Here is a 12,713-nt window from a genome sequence, read left to right as displayed (position 1 = left end):
CTCCCAAGTATGGCAGTCTGGTAAAGGGGCTGAAAATGAAGTTGGCACATTCTTTAATGCATTAAGTTTCACTACAAGATATTTGTTAGTAAGGTGGTTACTTTCAGAATTTAAAAAAGTATATTTAAAGCACTCAACACAGTATAGTGCCCCATGCACAGAAAGAGTTCAATGAAAATGTATTTTTCTTCTGTTAACTCCCTATAATTCTATTTGTAATTCTCTATGGCCCTATCACTTTATAATTTGTAGTAGTTCATTCCACAAATAAATGTATACATATAAAAACAGAGATAATGAAGTACTGAGCCCTTTCTGTGTTGGCTGCCATCTTAGGACCTGGGGATCCAGAGATTAAAGACATAGACCCCACCCTCATAGAGTGTAATGCAGTGCCTTCATATTGAGCTTGGGAAAACAATTAATTGTATCTTCTTTATTCCATATAATCATGAACAGAAATTCCAACAAGAATCAGATCTTGCTAATTGTTTATATCAAAAGGCAACAAAAACCAAATGAAAATGGATAGAATTAACAATCACTTCTGTTTTCTATGAAAACACCCATTACCTAATAACAATAATACAAAAAATCCCAGTATCTTACCTACATTAGTTGAAAAACATGCAAAGATACAAGCAAATTAAATCAGAGGCAATCTATTTTAAATGTGGAGCGTCCCTGATGGTATCATCACTGAACAAAGAACTATGCAGACTATCCTTGGGATGGTTTGCAGAGAGCTCAGGGAGAGGCCTCACAGAACATGCTGTGCTGATGAGTGTTGGTTGGGCATAAAAACTGTATGTGTGAAAATAGTGATTACTAAAATGATTGTTTAAAGAACTAATGATGACTAACCTAAGAAAGCTGAGAAAGGCACAGTCATACACAGAATGGTCAAATATTACTTCAATTCCTGTAACCTTTTTAATGGTTGAAAAATGATTTTGAGTAACATTTCCAGCTGTTACTATCTTGTGATACACCTGTTCCTGGTACACCAGTTAGGAAGCTCTGGTTTTCTGAACGAAGCAGTCAAGTGAACGAGAACTCTAATATGGTGTGCTATGATACAGAGATGGCCAATGAGTAGTGAGATAAGTGAGAACACCTAACTCGAAGAGAAGATGGGCCACAGAGAATTCCTAAGGCAGCTGTGCTTGAATTGAGTCTTAAAGGGTAAGTAGTAGTCAGTCATTACATTATGATGTGCTAGGCATTAGGCTAAGCACTTTACAGATGTTGTCTCATTTTTTATTAAACCTTATATATGTTTACTGTCTGACTCCTCACATAAAATGTAAATTTCATAAGAGCAAAGATTTTTGTCTTTGTTCTCCTCACTATTCCTAGCACCTAGAGCTGCCCATGGCAGAGAGGTAGGTGTTTAACAATTATTCATGAATTAATTAGTGCATTCACCTTTCGATGATTAAACATTCATTGGTAAATCATATAAACTTAGAAATCTGGTTTTAGAAAAATAGAGAAAATTTCCTTTTAATTGCATGTACCTAAAAGAACCTTTAAGAATATAATGAAAACTGAATATGTATATATATTTAAAAAATCCTTTTATTCTAATGAATTATCCTATAGAGATAACTGAATACTTAATACACACATATGAAAAAAAACACGTCCTGCTATATACATATTATTAAAAAAACTGGAAACAATCTGCACACCAACAATAAGGGATTTGTGAAATAAATTAGTAATGATTAATAAGAGCCTGAGACCTAGAGTCACAGGCAACAGGTTCTAATGGTGGCACTTCTATATGGTGGTTGGTAAGCCTGGACAAGTTATTTTACTTTTCTTAGCATCAGTATCTTCATCTAAAATAGGAATAATAGTAGTAACTACTCTTTTGGTTGTGATGAGAATCAAATAAAATAAGGCATATAAAACACTTCGTACAGTTCTTAGTACACATTAAACTTTTTTAAACAATTATACTTTGTTCTGGAGTACATGTGCATAGGTTTGTTACATAGGTATACATGTGCCATGATGGTTTGCTGCACCCATCAACTTGTCACCTACATTAGGTATTTCTCCTAATGCTATCCCTCCCCTAACCCCCAACCTCCCAACAGGCCCCTGCACGTGATGTTCCCCTCCCTACGTCCATGTGTTCTCATTGTTCAACTCCCACTCATGAGTGAGAACATGCTGTGTTTGGTTTTCTGTTCTTGCCTTAGTTTGCTGAGAATGATGGTTTCCAGCTTCATCCGTGTCCCTGCAAAGGACATGAACTCATTCTTTTTTATGACTACATAGTATTCCATGGTGTATATGTGCCACATTTTCTTTACCCAGTCTATCACTGATGGGCATTTGGGTTGGTTCCAAGTCTTTGCTATTGTGAACAGTGCCACAATAAACATATGTGTGCATGCGTCTTAATAGCAGCATGATTTATAATCCTTTGGGTATATAACCAGTAATGGGATTGCTGGGTCAAATGGTATTTCTAGTTCTAGATCCTTGAGGAATTGCCACATTGTCTCCCACAATGGTTGAACTAATTTATACTCCCACCAACAGTGTGAAAGCATTCCTATTTCTCCACATCATCTCCAGCATCTGTTTTTCTTGACTTTTTAATGATCACCATTCTAACTGGCCTGAGATGGTATCTCATTGTGGTTTTGATTTGCATTTCTCTAATGACCAGTGATGAGCTTCTTTTCATATGTTTGTTGACTGCATAAATGTCTTCTTTTGAAAAGTGTCTGTTCATATCCTTTGCCCACTTTTTGATGGGATTGTTTCTCTTCTTGTAAATTTGTTTAAGTTCTTTGTAGATTCTGGATATTAGTCCTTTGTCAGATGGATAGATTGCAAAAATTTTCTACCATTCTGTAGGGTGCCTGTTCACTCTGATTACAGTTTCTTTTTCTGTGCAGAAGCTGTTTAGTTTAAAGATCCCATTTGTCAGTTTTGGCTTTTGTTGCCACTGCTTTTGGTTTTTTAGTCATGAAGTCTTTGCCCATATTGATTTTGGACTGAGATGATGGGGTTTTCTAAATATACAATTGTGTCATCTGCAAACAGACACACTTTGACTTCCTCTCTTCCTACTTGAATACCCTTTATTTATTTATTTTTTCTTGCCTGATTGTTCTGGCCAGAACTTCCAATACTAAGTTGAATAGGAGTGGTGAGAGAGGGCATCCTTGTCTTGTGCCAGTTTTCAAAGGGAATGCTTCTAGTTTTTGCCCATTCAATATGATATTGGCTGTGGGTTTGTCATAAATAGTTATTATTTTGCAATACGTTCCATCAATACCTAGTTTGTTGAGAGTTTTTAGCATGAAGGGCTGTTGAATTTTGTCAAAGGCCTTTTCTGCCATCTATTGAGATAATCATGTGATTTTTGTCCTTGGTTCTGTTTATGTGATGGATTATGTTTACTGATTTGCGTATGGTGAACCACACTTGCATCCCAGGGATGAAGCTGACTTGATCATGGTGGATAAGCTTTTTGATGTGCTGCTGGATTTGGATTGCCAGTATTTTATTGAAGATTTTTGCATTGATGTTCATCAGGGATATTGGCCTGAAATTTTCTTATTTTGTTGTGTTTCTGCCAGGTTTTGGTATCAGGATGATGCTGGCCTCATAAAATAAGTTAGGGAGGAGTCCCTCTTTTTCCATTGTGTGGAATAGTTTCAGAAGGATTGGTACCAGTTCCTCTTTGTACCTCTGGTAGAATTCAGCTGTGCATCCATGCAGTCCTGGACTTGTTTTGGTTGGTAGGCTATTACTTCCTCAATTTCAGAACTTGTTATTGGCCTATTCAGGGATTCGACTTCTTCTTGGTTTAGACTTGGGAGGGTGTTATGTGTCCAGGAATTTTTCCACTTCTTCTAGATTTTCTAGTTTACTGGCATAGAGGTGTTTATAGTGTTCTCTGATGGTAGTTTGTATTTCTGTGGGATCAGTGGTGATATCCCCTTTATCATTTTTTCTTGTGTCTTTTATTCTTCTCTCTTTTCTTTATTAATTTGTGCTAGCAGTCATATCTATTTTGTTGATCTTTTCAAAATATCAGCTCCTGGATTCACTGATTTTGAAAGGTTTCTCATGTCTCTATCTCCTTTAGTTCTGCTCTGATCTTAGTTATTTCTTGTCTTCTGCTAGCTTTTGAATTTGCTCTTGCTTCTCTAGTTCTATTTTGTGATGTTAGGGTGTTGATTTTAGATCTTTCCTGCTTTCTCTCATGGGCACTTAGTGCTATAAATTTCCCTCTAAACACTGCTTTAGCTGTGTCCCAGAGATTCTGGTACATCATGTCTTTGCTCTCATTGGTTTCAAATAACTTATTTATTTCTGCCTTAATTTCATTATTTACCCAATAGTCCTTCGGGAGCAGGTTGTTCAGTTTCCATGTAGTTTGTGGTTTTGAGTGAGTTTCTTAATCCTGAGTTCCAATTTGATTGCACTGTGGTCTGAGAGACTGTTATGATTTCCATTCTTTTGCATTTGCTGAGGAATGTTTTACTTCCAATTATGTGGTCAATTTTAGAATAAGTGTGATGTGGTGCTGAGAAAAATTCTGTTGATTTGGGGTGGAGAGTTCTGTAGATGTCTATTAGGTCCGCTTGGTGCAGAGCTGAGTTCAAGTCCCGAATATCCTTGTCAACTTTCTGTCTCATTGATCTGTCTAATGTTGACAGTGGGGTGTTCAAGTCTCCCATTATTATTGTATGGGAGTCTAAGTCTCTTTGTAGGTCTCTAAGGACTTGGTCTATGAATCTGGGTGCTCCTGTATTGAGTGCATATATATTTAGGTTAGCTCTTCTTGTTGAATTGATCCCTTTACCATTATGTAATGGCCTTGTCTCTTTTGATCTTTGTTGGTTTAAAGTCTGTTTTATCAGAGACTAGGATTGCAACCCCTGCTTTTTTTTTTTTGTTTTGTTTTCCATTAGCTTGGTAGATCTTCTGCCATCCCTTTATTTTGAGCCTATGTGTGTGTCTCTGTACCTGAGATGGGTCTCCTGAATACAGCAAACTGATGGGTCTTGACACTTGATCCAATTTGCCAGTCTGTGTCTTTTAATTGGAGCATTTAGCCCATTTACATTTAAGGTTAATATTGTTAGGTGTGAATTTGACCCTGTCATTGTGATGTTAGCTGGTTATTTTGCTCGTTCGTTGGAGCAGTTTCTTCCTGGCATTGATGGTCTTTACAATTTGGTGTGTTTTTGCAGTGGCTGCTATCAGTTGATCCTTTCCATGTTTAGTGCTTCCTTCAGGAGCTCTTGTAAAGCAGGCCTGGTGGTGAAAAAATCTCTCAGCATTTGCTTGTCTGTAAAGGATTTTATTTCTCCTTCACTTTTGAAGCTTAGTTTTGCTGGATATGAAATTCTGGGTTGAAATTCTTTTCTTTAAGAATGTTGACTATTGGCCCCCAGTCTCTTCTGGCTTGTAGATTTTCTGCCAAGAGATCTGCTGTTAGTCTGATGGGCTTCCCTTTGTGGGTAAGCTGACCTTTCTCTCCGGTTGCCCTTAACATTTTTTCCTTCATTTCAACTTTGGATAATCTGACAATTACATGTCTTGCAGCTGTTCTTCTCGAGGAGTATCTTTTTGGCATTCTCTGTATTTCCTGAATTTGAATGTTGGTGTGCCTTGCTAGGTTGGGGAAGTTCTCCTGGATAATATCCTGAAGAGTGTTTCCCAACATGGTTCCATTCTCCCCGTCAGTTTCAGGTACACCAGTCAGACGTAGATTTGGTCTTTTCACATAGTCCCATATTTCTTGGAGACTTTGTTCATTTCTTTTTCCTTTATTTCTCTAAACTTCTCTTCTCACTTCATTTCATTCATTTGATCTTCAATCACTGATACCCTTTCTTCCACTTGATCGAATTGGCTACTGAAGCTTGTGCATGCATCACATAGTTCTCATGCCATGGTTTTCGGCTCCATCAGGTCATTTAAAGTCTTCACTATTTTGTTTATTTTAGCCATTCGTCTACTCTATTTTCAAGGTTTTTAGCTTCTTTGCGATGGGTTCGAACATCCTCCTTTAGCTTGGAGAAGTTTGTTATTACTGATCTTCTGAGGCCTACTTCTGTCAACTCGTCAAAGTTATTCTCCGTCCAGCTTTGTTCCATTGCTGGTGAGCAGCTGCGTTCCTTTGGAGGAGAATAGGTGCTCTGATTTTTGGAATTTTCAGCTTTTCTGCTCTGTTTTCTCCCCATCTTTGTGGTTTTATCTACCTTTGGTCTTTGATGATGATGACCTAGAGATGGGGTTTTGGTGTGTATGTCCTTTATGTTTGTTAGTTTTCCTTCTAACGGTCAGGACCCTCAGCTGCAGGTCTGCTGGAGTTTGTTGGAGGTCCACTCCAGACCCTGTTTGCCTGGGTATCACCAGCGGAGGCTGCAGAACAGCAAATATTGCAGAACAGCAAATATTGCTGCCTGATTCTTCCTGTGGAAGCTTCATTTCAGAAGTGTCAGTCGGACCCTACTGGGGGGTGTCTCCCAGTTAGGCTACTTGAGGGTCAGGGACCCACTTGAGGAGTCAGTCTGTCCATTCTCAGATCTCAAACTCCGTGCTGGGAGAACCACTCCTCTCTTCAAAGCTGTCAGACAGGGACACTTAAGTGTGCAGAAGTTTCTGCTGCCTTTTGTTTAGCTATGCCCTGCCCCCAGAGGTGGAGTCTACAGAGACAGGCAGGCCTCCTTGAGCTGTGGTGGGCTTCACCCAGTTTAAGCTTCCTGGCAGCTTTGTTTACCTACTCAAGCCTCAGCAATGGCAGATGCCCCTCCCACAGCCTGCTGCTGCCTTGCAGTTCGATCTCAGACTGCTGTGCTAGCAGTGAGCAAGGCTCCGTGGGCGTGGGACCTTCTGAGCCAGGTGCGGGATATAATGTCCTGGTGTGCTGTTTGCTAAGACCGTTGGAAAAACGCAGTAGTAGGGTGGGAGTGTCTTGATTTTCCAGGTACCGTCTGTCACGGCTTCCCTTGGCTAGGAAAGGGAATTCCCCAGCCCCTTGTGCTTCCTGGGTGAGGTGATGCCCTGCCCTGCTTCAGCTCACACTCCTTGGGCTGCAGCCACTGTCCACCAAGCCCCAGTGAGATGAACCCGGTACCTCAGTTGGAAATTCAGAAATCACCCATCTTCTGCATTGCTCACGCTGGGAGCTGTAGACTGGAGCAAAAGTTCCTATTCAGCCATCTTGCATTTCAGATGGGGGTTTTTTCTATAAGACCCTGACTGGGGCTGCTGCCTTTCTTTAAGAGATGCCCTGCCCAGAGAGGAGGAATTTAGAGAGGCATTCTGGCTACAGCAGCTTTGCCAAGCTGCAGTGGGCTCTGCCCAGTTCGAACTTCCTGTAGGCTTTGTTTATGCTGTGAGGGGAAAACCACTTACTCAAGCCTCAGTAATGGTGGACACCATTCCCCCCACCAAGGTTGAGTGTCCCAGGTCACTTCAGACAGTTATGCTGGCAGCGAGAATTTCAAGCCAGTGGATCTTAGCTTGCTGGGCTCTGTGGGGGTGGGATCTGCTGAGCTAGTCCACGTGGCTTCCCGGCTTCAACCCCCTTTCCAGGGGAGTGTCTTGCTGGCATTCCAGGTGCCATTGTGGTATGAAAAAAAAAAAAAAAACAACTCCTGCAGCTAGCTCAGTGTCTGCCCAAATGGCCGCCCCGTTTTGTGCTTGAAACCCATGGCCTTGGTGGCGTGGGCACCCAAGTGAATCCTCTGGTGTGTGGGTCACGAAGCCCGTGGGAAAAGTGTAGTATCTGGGCTGGAGTGCACTATTCCTCATGGCACAGTGCCTCACAGCTTCCCTTGGCTAGGGGAGGGAGTTCCCTGACCCCTTGCACTTGCCAGGTGAGGCAATGCCCCACCCTGCCTTGGCTCACCCTCTGTGGTTTGCACCCACTGTCTAACCAGTCCCAATGAGATGAGCCAGGTACCTCAGTAGGAAATGTAGAAATCACCTGCCTTCTGTGTTGATCTCACTGAGAGCTGTAGAACAGAGCTGTTCCTATTTGACCATCTTGCCAGCCTCCCCGCACAGATTAAACTTTCGATAAATAATTATTGCTACTTTTATAATGCCTCTATTTTGAAATGGTATAACAGAAGTGCCAATAAAGATAATATACTGTCATGAAAAGATTTTATGCACACACACACAATTACATTAAAAATGCTTTTAAAATCATATGCATGCATACATATACATGAACAAACATGTATTTGCATGTGTACACACATGAGAACCATATCCACAATATTTGTATTTCTCTATATTTATGAATAGAAAAAAGTCTGGAAGGATATAGAGCAAAATATAACTAGGTAGTGGGATTATAGTGTTTTATACCTTCTAATTGCTAATACTAATTATCATGTATTAATAGTATAAAAACACATTGCATATTGAATCCATGCTCAACTAAGGACAGAAATAGCACCAATAAAAAGCATAAAAGCATATATTCTTTAATGAATAAAACTCTGTTATCTTATTCATCGTTTATTACTTTGCTAAAGTAAAAAAGAGTGATTTCACCCAGATGATGTCACTTAAAGGTGAGTGAAGATGCTTTCCTACTAGAGAAGACAGATATCACTGACTGCTGGCAGGAGGTGGCTCAGGTGCTAGAGTTCAAACAATCTGTGCATAGCCCAGAGACTGCTTCTCAGAGAAGACATTTGTCTTTGTTCTCTTACTTGTTGGTGAGTAGATAATCTTACAAATTACACATTTCAATTTACACTGAACCATAAAATTACTACTATTTTTATTACTTTAAACGAACCTGGGCCGGTCATGGTGGCTCACGCCTATAATCCCAGCACTTTGGGAGGCCAGGTGGGTGGATCACTTGAGGTCAGGGGTTCCAGACCAGCCTGGCTGACATGGTGAGACAACTCCATCTCTACTAAAAATATAAAAATTAGCCGGGTATGGTGGCACAACCCTGTAATCCCAGCTACTCGGGAGGCTGAGACATAAGAATCACTTGAACAAGGGAGGCGGAGGTTGCAGTGAGACGAGATTGTGCCACTGCACTCCAGCCTGGGCGACAACAGTAAGACTGTCTCAAAAGAAAAATGAGCCTGGTACACTGTGTCTGTATACTTTTCAATCATGTCATGTGCCTTCGTGCTTTGTAACTATTGGCATAAGTTTTCCTGGTCACTTTGCTAGAGAAATTGTGAGTGCTTACTTAATCTAGAGGGCTTAGATTCTAATTAGGCTGGCACTGAAGGAGATACTGGGCACTGTGTCTTAAGCAGCCATTCCTGCCTTCTTTGCTGACAAGGCCTTGATATTGTTCAGGTGTTCATGTCATGCTGGGGTAAATTCTGATCAGTTTTACTGTCAGTTTACTGGACAACCACTGGACAAAAACAACTGATTAGTTATAGCTGTCCAGTTTTTCTTGGCAGTGATTGGTTTAGAGGTGGGCACATGTCTTAGTCTGTTTTCTGCTGGTATAACCAAATACCACAGACATTTATTTGGCTCACAGTTCTGGCATCTGGACAGTCCAAATGCATGGTACTGGCATCTGGGAAGGGCCTTTTGCTGCGCTAACCCACGATGGAAGGGCAGGCGGGTGATGAGACAAGAGGGAATGAGAACCACTGAACTTATTCTTTGATCATGAGTCCACTCCTGAGATAACTAACCCATTCCTGCTTTAACATCAACTAAATTTAAACATAAGTTTTGGCAGGGACATTCGAACCACAGCAGCACGTGACACAGTTCTGAAGCAAAGGCAGTTAGCGGGAGACATAGACTATATGTATCTGTTTGATTATTTTTCTGTCCCACTGGTTAGAATGTTGCTTGAGAGCAAGGACTTCAGATGTTTCATTGCTATACCTTAAGAAGCATTTAATAGGGACTGACATCTGCTCACTAAGTATTTATTAAATAAATGAATAAAAAGTGCTATGAAGGTCTTAACTTGACAGCTGTATAAACTGAGGCCGAGGGAGTTTAAAGGCACTAGAAGTGGCTATGTAAAGATAACTTTTTTCTTCTGCATGAGAAACTGACCTTGGGTTCAGTTTTCTGTGTCTGTTCTCCCCTCGATAAAGAATGGCCATTGGCCACACACCAGGCACCTAGGCTTGGGGGACTTTGTATGAACTGAAATACTTCATAGGAAGACAGTTTTGGGTTCTCTTGAGCATGCTACCTCTTGTAACTGAGCATGTCCTTGTGGGAGTCACCGCACAAGGATTAGTATAAGAGATACTGATTCTTGTGGAGCATGGGGCATCTAAGCTAGCAAGGGAATAAGACTCATGCCTGGCAGGTGGTATGAGTCTTACTTCCTTGCACCTGTGTTGTCACTCGGACAGCTCCTGGACAACTATATGAACCGCTGTGAGAATGACTTGCACTGAAGAGAAATGCCTCATGCTGCCTTGCTAGCCTGCTGTTTCCTGGCCTGTATCCAGCATGCCAAGTACAGCCTTATGGTTGTTGTGTGACTCTAAATGTTTACTTGAACATGCTAATGAGCCTTATAATGGCGAATCAAGAATTTAAACCCAGATCTTATAAATGCTATGATCATTCCACTATCTGTTCATAAAACAGCAGCAGCTAGCTGTAGAATATTTGGGACAAATTACAGTAAGAATTTTGATAATTCTTATGAGTTGGCGACAGTAGTCCCTGGGGTCTTATTAGAGGTTTAGTCTTAAATATTTTCTATATCTTTTATAAAATATTTATGTAGATTAAAAGACAAAATAAAATCCCACGAATGAAAAAATCTATAATCAGTAAAATGCATATCCTAATAGGAAAAATATGAAAATAAGCAATAATAGCATCAATCCTTAGTTATCTGTAGGGATCATGAGTAAAGATTCATGTCCTTTCTCTACAACTGCATGGTGTGAAGAAATAAATGAACTGAAGATTTCTGCAGTCAATCAGAAGTGGAATAATAGACTGAAAAATCTATGATGAATATTAAAACACAAAAGATTAACTCTAGAGTCTTAAAAAAACCAAAGATTTGAAAAACACATGGCTGAGTTAGCATCAACCGAAGAGGTGCTAGATGCTTAATAATTTTCATCCCATTGCAGCAGACATAATTTTAAAATATATGCTTGAAAATATTTTAGGTGACAAAGGCATGAAACATAATGAGTTTAGAAACATCCTTTCAGATCTCTATAATTAATATACTAAGTGGGAATTATCTCCAATGACATTGAGGGATCTGATTTACGCTGAAAACTTCTAAATCATTACTTAGTTATCTCATGGCCTATAAAATGTTAGAAACACATAAGCAATCAAAAGTCCACCGATGGTTTAAAATGTATAGTTTGTTTTCATCTGTGGCGATGTATAGTGCACTTTCACTTGTGGCCATGTGGAGACAAGGGGAGACTCCTCCTTTCAACAACTAGAAAACAGCATAAAATATTTGAAACAACTGTTTTCAGACACTGGATAAACAGCACTACAGACTGTGATTTCTGGGAGAAGAGAAATAAGGTGAGCTCTAGAGTTGTCCAGCTTATTGCCAAACTGCTTTGGCAAACAGTTTATTGCCAAAATTGCTGGAGGCAGTTTTGAAGCCAGAGCATTTCCTGGAGCTCACACAGAGGTGGGAATAGTTCATATTTCCATCAGCCTGAGAGGAAATGCCTCATAATACACAGGATGTCAGGAGAGTCCTCATACCCCTCAAGGGTATCAGCAGTAGCAATAAACTAGTCTTGTCAAAACAGCTATTTTATAGAATATTACGCATAATACAGCCATTATAAATAAACCCCATATTAAAAGGCAGGTATTCCAATTAAAAGGCAGGGTGTCATTACCTTTACTCAGGACACTGAGTGCTTAGCTTTCTAGTAATTAGGCTTAAAAATCATGGGCTGTGGCTTTTCTATTTTCAAATATTTTAGCTATTCTTGAAGAACTGTCTTATCATTGTATTGCTAAATTAACAAAAAAGCTAAAACTGACTTCATTCTTTATCTTGCAAACACGCAATAAGTACATATACTTTCTTTTATTGCTTTTCCTAAAAACTTCAGTTCTGAGGTTCTGTAAACTTAGTGCTTATGTTAAAGTTGTAGGTACATCTTAAACATTGAAAAGAATGCACAGTGTTGAACTAGCCTTTCAACTAGAACAGGATTTTAAAAACTGACACTTGCATAATTGTAGAGTGTTTTTACATTGATCTTTTCATAATACAATTGGCTCTATATTTTGCCTGTGGGACTTAAGTCCTTGAATAACAATAAATGGTATATATGCATCAAAGAATAGGATGTGCAGCTTTCCTGGCTTTTCACACTTTTTAGAATCAAATGGATCTTAGAGTAATAAAAATGGTAGGTTTCCAGAAAGATTTATTTTTGTAATGACATTGTTACTGGTGATCCAGTATGACTCTATCATGGTGGCCTTGCCTATTTATTAATCAAACAGTAGTAGTACTGAAGGAAATCAGAATATGTTATCTCAAAATATGCCTCTTTGACTTAAAAATTATTTTTGAGCTAAAGGAAATAAGCAGCAGCAAATGGAAGAAAAGCTTTCTATCCTCCTTTTCTGCCTAAAAGTAGGAAATAAATTTTCCTTTAGTGAAGAGGGCTCTAGATGCTTATCAGCCTAGAGATGGCACCAGAGGAATCTGCAGTACTCCATGAGTTTCTTACCATATATTT

At 39.7% G+C, this 12,713-nt stretch overlaps 1 protein-coding gene across 3 annotated transcripts in view; it reads right to left on the bottom strand.

Annotated features, from left to right (window-relative positions):
- Positions 1 to 12,713, bottom strand: part of CEP162 (centrosomal protein 162) — a 108,729-nt gene that overhangs the window by 2,452 nt on the left and 93,564 nt on the right. The window lies entirely within an intron of this gene.

The sequence above is a fragment of the Chlorocebus sabaeus genome, chromosome 13 (genome assembly GCF_047675955.1).
Source record: "Chlorocebus sabaeus isolate Y175 chromosome 13, mChlSab1.0.hap1, whole genome shotgun sequence".
NCBI classification, from domain to species: domain Eukaryota; kingdom Metazoa; phylum Chordata; class Mammalia; order Primates; family Cercopithecidae; genus Chlorocebus; species Chlorocebus sabaeus.
Note: the sequence above shows the minus strand (reverse complement) of the source record. Positions and strands in the feature narration are given on the sequence as shown.